Below are 12,714 nucleotides of genomic sequence, written 5' to 3' on the forward strand. Positions count from 1 at the left end.
TGTAGTTGGGCAGGGGGTGATAAGTCCCAGATAGATATAACCAGCCTGGAGCCTCAGGGTGGGACCTAAAGTTCGGTTTTGCTTTCTCCGAAGTTAGATGATTCAGCAAGGGCCTTTGAGACTGCTGTTTTCTTTTCTAGGCCCAAAGACTCCTTCATTTACTAATATAGGTATCCTAGAAATTATGTGACATCCATGAAAATCTGATACGCCCTGACATCCATGAAAATCTGATACATCCTAGTAAAATGCTGTCAGTTATAATTCTAGCTATCATATTCAAGTGATTCAAGTCACAGCAGTGACCAGACTACTTTGTCAATTTCTATTTAATCAGGTTTTAAACATGCCTTCCATGATTTCAAAAGACGCCTTTGCAAAAATACTGCTATTTCAAATTATACATGGAAAAGACTTTTATAAGCTTACCCATAAACAATTTTGTTTTTTTGTTACCTGGTAAGCTGGTACCAACATCTGCTGGATCATGGAAAAAGCAACAGAGTTCCAGAAAAACATCTATTTCTGCTTTATTGACTATGCCAAAGCATTTGACTGTGTGGATCACAATAAACTGTGGGGAATTCTTAAAGAGATGGGAATACCAGACCACTTGATCTGCCTCTTGAGAAATTTGTATGCAGGTCAGGAAGGAACAGTTAGAACTGGACATGGAACAACAGACTGGTTCCAAATAGGAAAAGGAGTACGTCAAGGCTGTATATTGTCACTCTGCTTATTTAACATATATGCAGAGTACATCATAAGAAACGATGGACTGGAAGAAGCACAAGCTGGAATCAAGATTGCCGGGAGAAACATCAATAACCTCAGATATGCAGATGACACCACCCTTATAGCAGAAAGTGAAGAGGAACTAAAAAGCCTCTTGATGAAAGTGAAAGTGGAGAGTGAAAAAGTTGGCTTAAAGCTCAACATTCAGAAAATGAAGATCATGGCATCTGGGCCCATCACTTCATGGGAAATAGATGCGGAAACAGTGGAAACAGTGTCAGACTTTATTTTGGGGGGCTCCAAAATCACTGCAGATGGTGACTGCAGCCATGAAATTAAAAGATGCTTACTCCTTGGAAGGAAAGTTATGACCAACCTAGATAGCATATTCAAAAGCAGAGACATTACTTTGCCAACAAAAGTTCATCTAGTCAAGGCTATGGTTTTTCCTGTGGTCATGTATGGATGTGAGAGTTGGACTGTGAAGAAGGCTGAGCACCGAAGAATTGATGCTTTTGAACTGTGGTGTTGGAAAAGACTGTTGAGAGTCCCTTGGACTGCAAGGAGATCCAACCAGTTCATTCTGAAGGAGGTCAGCCCTGGGATTTCTTTTGAAGGAATGATGCTAAAGCTGAAACTCCAGTACTTTGGCTACCTCATGCGAAGAGTTGACTCATTGGAAAAGACTGATGCTGGGAGGGATTGGGGGCAGGAGGAGAAGGGGGTGACAGAGGATGAGGTGGCTGGATGGCATCACTGACTCGATGGATGTGAGTCTTGGTGAACTCTGGGAGTTGGTGATGGACAGGGAGGCCTGGCGTGCTGCAATTCATGGGGTCGCAAAGAGTTGGACACGACTGAGGGACTGAACTGAACTGACCTGAAGCTGGTACCAGACTGGAATTTAGTCTCCTCTCTAGGTTAAGAGAACAAAGTTTCCTTAGAATGCAGCTTTCGATCACAGATGATGAATTTCTTTACCTTTCAGTGATTTATATTTGTTTTTATCAGCTGTTTTTTACTTTGGTAAAGAAAATAAGCATTATTTAAGATTATGGTACATGTAGGATGAACCAAGCTTTCCCCACTCCTGCAAATTCCCTTAAGCCCTCAGATTCTCTTCATGGGATGAAGGTCTCACTGAGCTGATCTGCCCCTTATATCAGAGTCAATTTGAGCATGAGTTGGTCTATAATTTAGGCATGAAACTATGACTACATAAAGGAAACTATGACTACATAAAGGACTTTTTGATGCAGGATGGCCATGATATTCCTTGGACTTCAGAGAAAATTGGTTAAAATGAAACTTTTTTCCCTTGGAAACTGCAAAGCCAGTTCTTTTAGCATATGCAGTTGAAAATATCTAGGTTGTTAGGTCAGTTTTAATTCCAGTCTCAAATAAAGCCAATGACAAAGCATTTTCAAACTGCCACACAATTGGACTCACCTCACACGCTAGTAAAGTAATGCTGAAACTTCTCCAAGCCAGGCTTCAGCAATACGTCAACCGTGAACTTCAAAACTTTCAAGATGGATTTAGAAAAGGCAGAGGAACCAGAGATCAAATTGCCAACATCTACTGGATCATCAAAAAAGCAAGAGAGTTCCAGAAAAACATTTATTTCTGTTTTATTGACTATGCCAAAGCCTTTGACTGTGTGGATCACAATAAACTGGGAAAAATTCTGAAAGAGATGGGAATACCAGACCACCTGACCTGCCTCTTGAGAACTCTGTATGCAGGTCAGCAAGAAACAGCTAGAACTGGACCTGGAACAACAGACTGGTTCCAAATAGGAAAAGGAATATGTCAAGGCTGTATATTGGCACCGTGCTTCTTTAACTTACATGCAGAGTACATAGTGAGAAACACTGGGCTGGATGAAGCACAAGCTGGGATCAAGATTGCAGGGAGAAATATCAATCACCTCAGATATACAGATGACACCACCCTTATGGCAGAAAGGGAGGGAGAACTAAAAAGCCTCTTGATGAAAGTGAAAGAGAAGAGTGAAAAAGTTAGCTTAAAGCTCAGCATTCAGAAAACTAAGATCATTGCATCCAGTCTCATCACTTCATAGCAAATAGATGGGAAAACAGTGGAAACAGTGGCAGACTTTATTTGGGGGGCTCGGAAATCACTGCAGATGGTGACTGCAGCCATGGAATTAAAAGATGCTTATGACTTGGAAGGAAAGTGATGACCAAACTAGACAGCACATTAAAATGCTGAGATGTTGCTTTGCCAACAAAGATCCGTCTAGTCAAGGCTGTGGTTTTTCCATATGTCATGTATGGATGGGAAAGATGGACTTTAAAGAAAGTTGACAGCCGAAAATTTAATGCTTTTGAACTGTGGTGTTAAAGAAGATGCTCAAGGGTCACTTAGACTACAAGGAGACCCAAGCACTTCATCCTAAAGGAAATCAGGTCTGAATACACATTGGAAAGACTAATATTGAAGCTGAATCTCCAATACTTTGGCCACTTGATGCGAAGAGCTCACTCATTTGGAAGTTGCTTTGATTTGCCTGTGAGTGTGGGAGCACAGGGCCTCAGGGGCCACTGCCACTGAATCACGACCTCCAAGCAAGCGCATTCCAGCTGTGTGACACTCAGCACGCAGGAGACTGGGAAAGCTGTCTTCCTTGGAGGAAGGAAAGGCATCCACAGAGAGTGAGTTTTCAGGCCTCTATTTGCAGCAAGTGTTTTGCTTCTCAGACGTCAGACCTCCAGGCCTGCTCCGAGGGCCTCAGCTCCAGAGTCAGGGCCGTGTGTCTCCCTGTACATTCTGAGCCTTGCAAACACATTCCTGGGTCAGAGTGGTACTGCCCATGAGGAAGAAGGCTGCGGGAGTGTGTCTGAGGGGGCCGGGTGCCATGCTGGGGTCACCTGGTCGAGGTCACCTTGCACATCCAATGGGCCCCAGGTGAGGAGTTACGCACCAGCCCTTTGCTGGAGATATCCCAAAGCAAGGAACAAAGCTAGCTCTGTCAGAAGGAGGAAAACAGGAATGGGATGGATTTTCAAGCAGTTGCTAGGTCACACTGTGTTAGGGCTCCCTGAGAGAGACATGCGAATTTTGGCCCCTAGGCCCGGTATCCAGGGGCGTGCACAGGGTGTTTTCCCCGCAGGATCCAAGAATGTTCCAGACAGACCTAGGCTCACTAGCTGTTGTTAGGCCACACATTATGCTATACTTATTGCTAACAGTAAAAATACTATTGGAGCTCTAATTAATTAATTTTCTTTTTCTTTTTACTTACAATGCTAGTGATAGAACCAAAGGCCGATATCTACATCAAACAGGAGAAACATAATGGAAACTAAACAATTTTGTGTAATAACATTGCCGTGCTCCTATACAGTCAAATGGACATTCAAAGGACATGATTTTCTGAATCTTTATTTCAGAAAGTTAGAATAGGATGCCTGCAAACAATAAAACGAATAATATATCAATACATAATGTTAATAATATACAGCTGGTCATTCTTTTTCCTATTCTACCACAGCTAACTAACTGGAAGTCAGTTTTAGTAACTACTACGAACATAAGACCCTCATCAATAAGTGAAGATATATAGGAAAATCCATAATATATCTAAAAAACATCAAAGATAAAATGATGATTAAAAAAGAATACAGTGACATCTTAGTTGGTATAAGAAACAGGATGATTATGAAAGCAAAGCCCATGATCACGTACAGGCCATGGAAGCCTGTGACTGTCACAAGTGTTGACTTCTCCTTCATCTGAGGTTGTAAAAAGTGCTTTGTAAAATCTTGAGGTTTGCAGCAGTTGTAACCTCTTGAAGAGACTGCAATCAAAAGGGTTTCTAGAATATCCTGATGATTTCCATTTACCAGGCTGTGGTGAGCTCAAGCAATACATACTACAGAGGACAGAAGATAGACATGTTGGGAAGTGGGAATGACTTCTACTGCATTTAGGGAGAAAGGGCATGTTGCTACTCAGCCTAGTACAAGTGTAGAAGAAACACCTCAGTGATTCAACCTTTAAAGACTCTATACAAATGACAATGATGGGTAGCAATAAACCCTCAGAAGTGCCTTCTCAGATCTCCCGTCATAGGCACAAGCATAATAAAAACACTGAGTTTTCATGGTCTCACACAAAATTAGACTCACTTATGACAATGGCTGGAGAGGCTCCTATAAGACATCGGGGCTGGGATTTACTGTAGGAGGCACATTGGTTTAGTGTATTGCTATGTGTTATGGAAATATGTGTCATTGACAGGGTGAAGGCATATTCTTGAATAACACTACAAATTCAAGGAACATGGCTACAATGACAATAGCTAACTTCATGATGCCTACTACTTGGTAGAGCTAGGATTGCCTCTCCCATGAAGTAATTCAGTGGCCAGCTGTGATATTAGCCATTAGTTTCTCACTGTAATTCTCACTTAGAAACCAAATCTAATACTTTCCATGTTTACTAGCACAAGAACAGTGAAAGATCCTTGTAGAAGAAAGTCAGACAGACATGCTTCTGTTTTATCACAGAATCTGCTTAGGACCAGTCCTGCTCACAGACAGATTGCTAATTCCAAATTTATGGACAGTTATGCAGATATTCTTTACCAATTGAGCCACCAGGGAAGCCCTAATAGCTCAGTTGGTAAAGAATCTGCCTGCAATTCAGGAGGCCCTGGTTTGATTCCTGAATTGGGAAGATCCCCTGGAGAAGGCATAGGCTATCCACTCCAGTATTCTGGCCTAGAGAATGCCATGGACTGTATAGTCCATGGGGTCACAAAGAGTCAGGCACGATTGAGCCACTTTCACTTTCACATGTGGATATTATATAAAAAAAAATGTGGTAACAGATCTAGTACCTTTGGCAACCTAACGAATGAGTAATATAAATATGAATAATCAACTTCATCCTTCATAGTTATTACCGTCCGGTATTTGCTTTGAGAGCAGTTGAACTACTCATTGTTAAAGAGAAATAATCCCTTCCTCTCTGAAACATTTGTGAACCACTCAGTTGGGTATGGTGAATAAAATACTTAAGAATCTAATACATAAAAATGCAATAGGCAAAGCACATTATTTTTTCGCTCCCTTTCTCAAAGGATGGAATATTTTGTATTTGTCCTGATTTTATGTCTTGACTTCATGTGCAATTATATATTGATATTTTTAGTTTAAATACAATAGGACTAAAATATTGATATAATACTAATAAATCATGTTGGTATGTGTGGTTGTCACATACGATTCACAGGAGATTTAAATTCACAGTTGTCAACATAAAGGATTAATGCTATTTAGCTTCTTCATGAATCTATACCATGAATGAAGAACTTTTCTCAATATACTTCACTAAGGGAAATACAAGGATGATAGGCATAATACTATGCTTCAACTCATGGATTTCTAAGCATTGTTCACAATACAGATTTGATTTTCAACATTAGGGTTCTTTCAGTGTCCTTGAACAGCATTTGTTTTTATGTATACATAAGAAAAAACTCATAAGTATCAAACTTGTTCACATAAAACGAGTGTATGAATTGTTATCTTCCCGACCTAGGGATCAAACCCACATCACTTGCATCTCCTGCACTGGTAGGCAGATTATTTACTGAATGTGCCACCTAGGAATCAATATACATTTCAAGAACCACTGTCATCAGCTACTACTGTTCATGACCAAAGTAGGAGAAAGAACGTTGTAAGAAGTACTCATAAGTGTACTCATAAGTACTCATAAGTCAAGGAACTGTTATACTGGGTACTCCAGTTATTACTGGGACAAGTCAGTTCCTCCAATGATAATGGGTATAACTAAAAAATTATTACAAATTCATGGGATGTGATGTCTACATGATAAATGTCTTCCTCTTATGCTACTGCTTCAGGTATGCCTACTTCAGCATGAAATACTGCACTTCAAGGGATGCCTGCTATTCCAGCTCAAGCAACAGATACTGAAGTGCAGATCATTGTCCTTTGTTGAAAATAATCAGCAGTTTGTCAACATATGTAACATGCCAGAGCAACCCTTGGGAAAGAACTCTAAAGACAGGTTAGGTCCTCTTTTTGCCAAGCCCTGCCATAAAATACAAATCAAAAAAAGAAAAATAGCATCAGTTTTGTCAGGACTTCCTCACCTTTTCTTTCTGGATGGTAGGAAGCAGACATTGAGGCCAGATGACTGCAGGATTTAATTGTGAACTAACATTGGGTGGGGTAGAAGCTCATCACTCTAGTAAGAATGTGGCTCAATTAAACTGTTTGACTTTCATTCACTTCATGTACATAGAGTTCTATAATCCTTCGTTAAGGAATTAAATAAGTTATACTTCCTTACACCTTCACAATCTCTTGGTTTACATGATTGTAAACTTCTAGTCCAGCACTTATAAAATGAGTGTTACTGGTAGTAATAGTGCATAAATGATGATAAGCAATGACAGGAAGTTTATTTACTCTCTGTTTGATTTATATATGATTTTTTATATTTTTACTCTCAATTTTTTATATGATCAATCACTGAAATATACTTACAGATGTGAACATTTTAGTGCCATGTATAAATACACGTTGAGTAGTACTATGAAAACTCATAGTGTTGGCACAATAATTATCATGGCTATTATGTCTTTTTCATATATTCCCTTTGAGATTCTGTTTCATTATACATTATCATAAGATACTGAGGTCCTTTAATGGACTGGAACCTGGTGGTTTGGAGTCAACCAATAAGAAAGTAAAGGGGAAAGAAAGAGACTGATATTCCTTGGTTTACGCAGAAAGCCAATAAAGCCCCTGCACAGGGCTTGCTCTGTTCACGAAGGCCTCAGGTGCCCTCTCGATGGGGTGAAGGCGCAGAGAGCCTTCTCAAGAGGGTCTTAGAAGCTCGGGCAGGAAAGTGAACTCAGAGAGCCTCTGCACTCTAGGGGATCAGCCTGGAAAAGAGAGAGGGGGAGAGAGAGAGAGAGAGAAAGCAAGACACAGGGACCAAAGCTCTGATGGAGCAAAGGTGTTTTAATCAACATGGTGTGGGCATATATACTGTAGTTAGTCTCAGCAAAGATAAAGATTAAAATTCCAGACTTACAAAACATAGGCGATCCATATTAAAGAGAGAGAGAGTTGTAAACAATCACTTTTACCGTATGGTTCACAAGAAGGAAGAGGGTACTGCCTGGATTCCTCAGCCTTGGGGAGAGACTTGCCTCTCCTCTTAATTCCTGAATATTCAGTAATTAATAAGAAACAGAGAATTCCTGACAGATCCAAAACAGCACATAGGAAGCCTCCTGTTAAATGCTTCCTGACAATAAGATATTTAGTACAGTTTCCTAAACTGTACAGTAGGTCCTTGTGGTTTCTTTCATATATAGTACTATGTATTTGTTAATAATTCAAACAAAAACTGGTACACAAATATTCATAGTGACATTATTCACAATAGCCCAAAGGGAGAACCCATTCAAGTGCCCATCGGTCGGTGACTGAATACGCAACACAGGGTATATTCAAAAGCTTGAACAGTATTCTACCATATAAAAAATAAACTAAAATGGTGCTGCCACTGTGCAAGACATTACAGAAATTACTCCAAAGCTAACACATAGAATAAATAAGTATTTCAATTCTAATTCATGCTATGTACCCAAAAGATTTGGGAAAAGGGGCTGAAAAAATGCATATTTCTGCAGTCATATTCACAACAGCATGATTCACATTGGCCAACAAACAGAAGCAATCTAAGTGTCCATGGCAGCCAATTCCATAAACAAACTGGTATACACACAATGGAATATGATTCAGCCCTTAAAAGTCAGTAATTCTGACAATGCTACAATGTGGATGAACCTTATGGTCATTATATTAAGTGAAATAAACCAGAACAAAAAAGGACAAACGTTCTGTGATTCCACTAGTATGAGATATCCAAACAAGTCAAATCCAAAGGCAGAAAGAGCAGAAAGTGATTCCCAGGGATCGAAGAGAGTTCATGTTTCATGGACCCCACCCAGTTTCCCTTGGGGAAACTGACTTCCCATAACATCTCCAAAACCGATTATACAAATAATTGGAAGCCATATCCAATCAAATGAATGTAGACATAATTTTACAATTTACACCAACCTCACTCAAACTTCTCAGTAGACAAAAGGCAAAATTATATCTATGGTATCTCAGCTTTGCTTAAAACTGTGTCTACAGTACCTCAGTTTTGCTTATGAAATTTAACAACAACAACAACAAAAAAGACACTAAAGTCTATCCGAAAAAGAATATAAAACATATATAACATGAACTTTAAAAAATTAGAAATTTAAACTGTGAAAAACCTTATTCACAAAACTTAAACACAAGCCACAGAAAAAATATATTTGCAAAATACATATATGATAAAGAATTGTACTCCAACCATACCAAAAAATCAGGAACATACAACCTCATTAAAAATGTATAAATCTGAATGCCTGGCCAAAGAAAATATACAGATAGTAAATAAGCATATCAAGAATACTCAAAATCATATATCATTAGGAAATTACAAACTAAAATGACAGTGAAGTAGCACTGCATACCTATTAGATCCAGTAAACTCAAAAAAGGGGGGCAGGGCTTCTCTGGTGACTCAGTGATAAAGAATCTGCCTGACAATGAAAGAGACTCAAGTTCAATCCCTTACTCAGGAAGATCCCACATGCTACAAAGAAATTTAGCTGTATTTTTCCTCAGCTAAACAAGACTTACCTGTGACCTGAACACTACATGTCTAGTACTTAGTAAACAGCTTTGAAAAAGTGTCCAGACAAAAACTATCACACAGTTATACACAGGAGCTCTACTTGTAATAGCTAAAAACTTTCAAATATCAGGATGTCTTTGGTAGATGACTGTGTAAGCAAACTGGGATACATCCAAAGTGAAGGGGAGCAAATACTACCCACAAAATATACCCCTTCAACATGAGAATTAGTTGGACTTAATTAACTTTTTTTTTTTTTTAAAGAGGACACATGATCATCTCTGAATCCCAAATTCAAGACAGCTCTTCTGAGTCACATTTACAAGAGAAATCTCATTTCAAAGGAATTCTCTGTATATATCAGATAGAAGGATGACAGTCTTGTGAAACTCTTTTTTTTATCAATAGGGAAAACTAAGATGTAAATCTGTACAACAACCATACCCTTCCTTTCCTTTAGTTTTATTTTTTATTATATATATATTTTTTATTTGGCTGCACCAGGTCAACCTTCACTGAGGCAAGCCAGATATTTAGCTGTGGCATGCAAACTCTTAGTTGTGGCATGGGAGATCTAGTTCTCTGATCAGGGATGGAACCTGGGCCTCCTTCTTTGGGAGTGTCCAGTCTTAGCCACTGGACCACCAGGAAGCCCCTGTTTTGTTTTTAGATGAAGACGGTATCTAAGGTGATATCTTGGGCCATTTCAGTCACTGAATCAGTTTCCTGAGTTTCTCCAAAGCATGCACAAGGTGCACATTATTAAACTGGTTTGCAAAACAAGTAAAGGTCATTCATACTACAACATTGTATGCTTAAAAATAGGTAAATGGTAAATGGCATGTTATTTATTTTTAATTACTATGGGAAAAAAGAATGCAGGATTGATACATGTTACAAAATGAATGAACATTAAAAACATCTTTAGTGAAAAATTCCATATAGAAAAGCCCACTCAGATCCCATATTCACCATGTTTGCTTTACATTCACCGAGTTTGTCCAAATGACTGAAAATATCAGTAACAGTCTTAAAAAAAATTGGATGAGGATGGGAAAAAAGATACATTCATACAATTGGACAATTGCTGAAAGTGGAAAGTGGGGTTGTAGATTACATTATAATGTAGAAACTATATGATTTCCTGATTTTGGAGATTATGTGCTGGTTCCACAGGAGAATGTGCCCATTTTGGATAAAACACATGGAGTATTTTAGGTGATGTGGCAAATGTGAATACTTTTTTACCATTATTAAGAGTTTTCTGAACATTTTAAATTACTGAAAAGTAAATTATTTTTCAAAACAACCATGTAAATACCACAAAAGAAAATCAGATCAGACAGGCTTGAAACATTTTTATAGAGGCCAAGACTTACCCAGATCAAGTTCAAGGGAATTGTGATGCTCATTGTCCTTGTAGGAGTCCACATGGAATTTACAAATAAAATTTCCCACATAACTTCACAAAAAGTTGTTAGAATACATTCAGTAAAGTTGAATAATTTGGGATCAATTTACAATCATATAAAATACTACAATTTACAATCTGAATCGATATATGAAAATCAGTTGTGTGTCTATACACTAAAAACAATCAAACAAAAATTAAGAAAAAACTTAACCAAGGACATAAAAGACCAGTAGTCAGAAAACTAGAAAGCACTGATAAAGAAATCAAAGAAAACACAAATAAACAGAAAAATATTCCATGCTCATGCACTGGAAGAATGAGTTATTAAATTGTTCATTCCAACCAAAGCCATCAGCAAATGCACTGCAATAAAAATATAATATCCAATGGCATTTTTCATAGAAATAGAAATATTCCTAATAATATTCTGCAACAACTAAGGTCCCCGAACAGCCAAAAAGACTCTGAGAAAGAAGGAACCTGGAGGCATCTTCCTCTCTGTCTTCAAACTTCATCACGGAGCTGTAATAACCACAACAGTGAGGAACTGGCACAAACACAGGCACAGGGACTAGAGGAAAAAATAGAGAGCCCAGGAATAAAGCCTAATGTATGTGGACAGTTCATGAAAATCAAGCCAAGAACATGTGAAGAGGAAAGGACAGTCCTTTCAAGGAACAGTGACAGGAAAACTGGCCACCTACACCAAAGAACATCACTGGCCATCCTCTAGATCATACAGAAATCTAACTAAAAACCCACCATTTTGCACATGGAGCTCTTTCCCTCCTGAGTCCTCTGAGATGGACCTCCAGTCAGCACTCAGCTGGACACAGGAAACGTCTACTTCGTCCTCATTTTTCCCTCTTGCAGTGCCTCCTTGCTGGTGGGCACTGAGGCAACCCCGCTCCTCTCAGACTGGATGCAGCCCCGTTATCCAGAAGCCTGAGCCCTGACGGTCCTGAGGAGACAAAGCTCCTGCCAGTTGGTCACCAAGCAGAATCTGAAGGCAAAGCGTCCTGGTCCCGCGGGTCAGAGGGGTGTTTGGCGCCCCGTGTGGGCCGCCAGAGAAGAGCTGGCAACACCACGCTCACAGACCCCAGAGGGCTTGGCCAGAACCAGCTTTGCTGTGAGCACTCAGACTGGAAACCCAAACTGAAATGGAGCCAAAAATCTCCATGACCCTGTTCAACACACGGCCAGGGAACAATTGATTAAAAACCATACGGAATTAAAGGAACATAAACACAAACTTTGCAACTGATGCCACATTTCAATTAAAAACGATAAACATTTTAGAAAACAACAAAAGATCTACATGATCTTGAGTCTGGTGATGAGTTCTAAAACACAACAAAAAAGCCAATATACAAAATGTTTTAAATAAATTAATTAAAACACTGACTTTTAAAAATGTATACATTCACTCTGTAAAGGACCTTACTCAAGAAAACCAAAGGACAAAGTGTAAGGGGAACCACTAACCAAAACCACCCACCCATCTTTGCCGGGCACCAGAGAAAACACTTGCAGGAGTCATCTTACAACAGGAGGTCCTGGATAAGGAACAAGGAACTAACAAGCTACCACCAACCAGAAGAATTCAGGAAAGGTCAAAGGAGATAGGAGACTCCAATCCATAGGTCTTACCAACCTCCCAGGATCCTCCTTGCTAGAATCCACCTTGGATGAGTGATGCATATGCCACCAGGAAGGACTCCAATTCAGAATGACTTGCCAGAGACAAACCAGAAATTAATCCAATGCCCATAAAACCTGAGACTGTGAGCCACGTGGCAGAGCAGTTCTCTCAG

This window comes from Bos indicus x Bos taurus, chromosome X, assembly GCF_003369695.1.
Source record: "Bos indicus x Bos taurus breed Angus x Brahman F1 hybrid chromosome X, Bos_hybrid_MaternalHap_v2.0, whole genome shotgun sequence".
NCBI classification, from domain to species: Eukaryota; Metazoa; Chordata; class Mammalia; order Artiodactyla; family Bovidae; genus Bos; species Bos indicus x Bos taurus.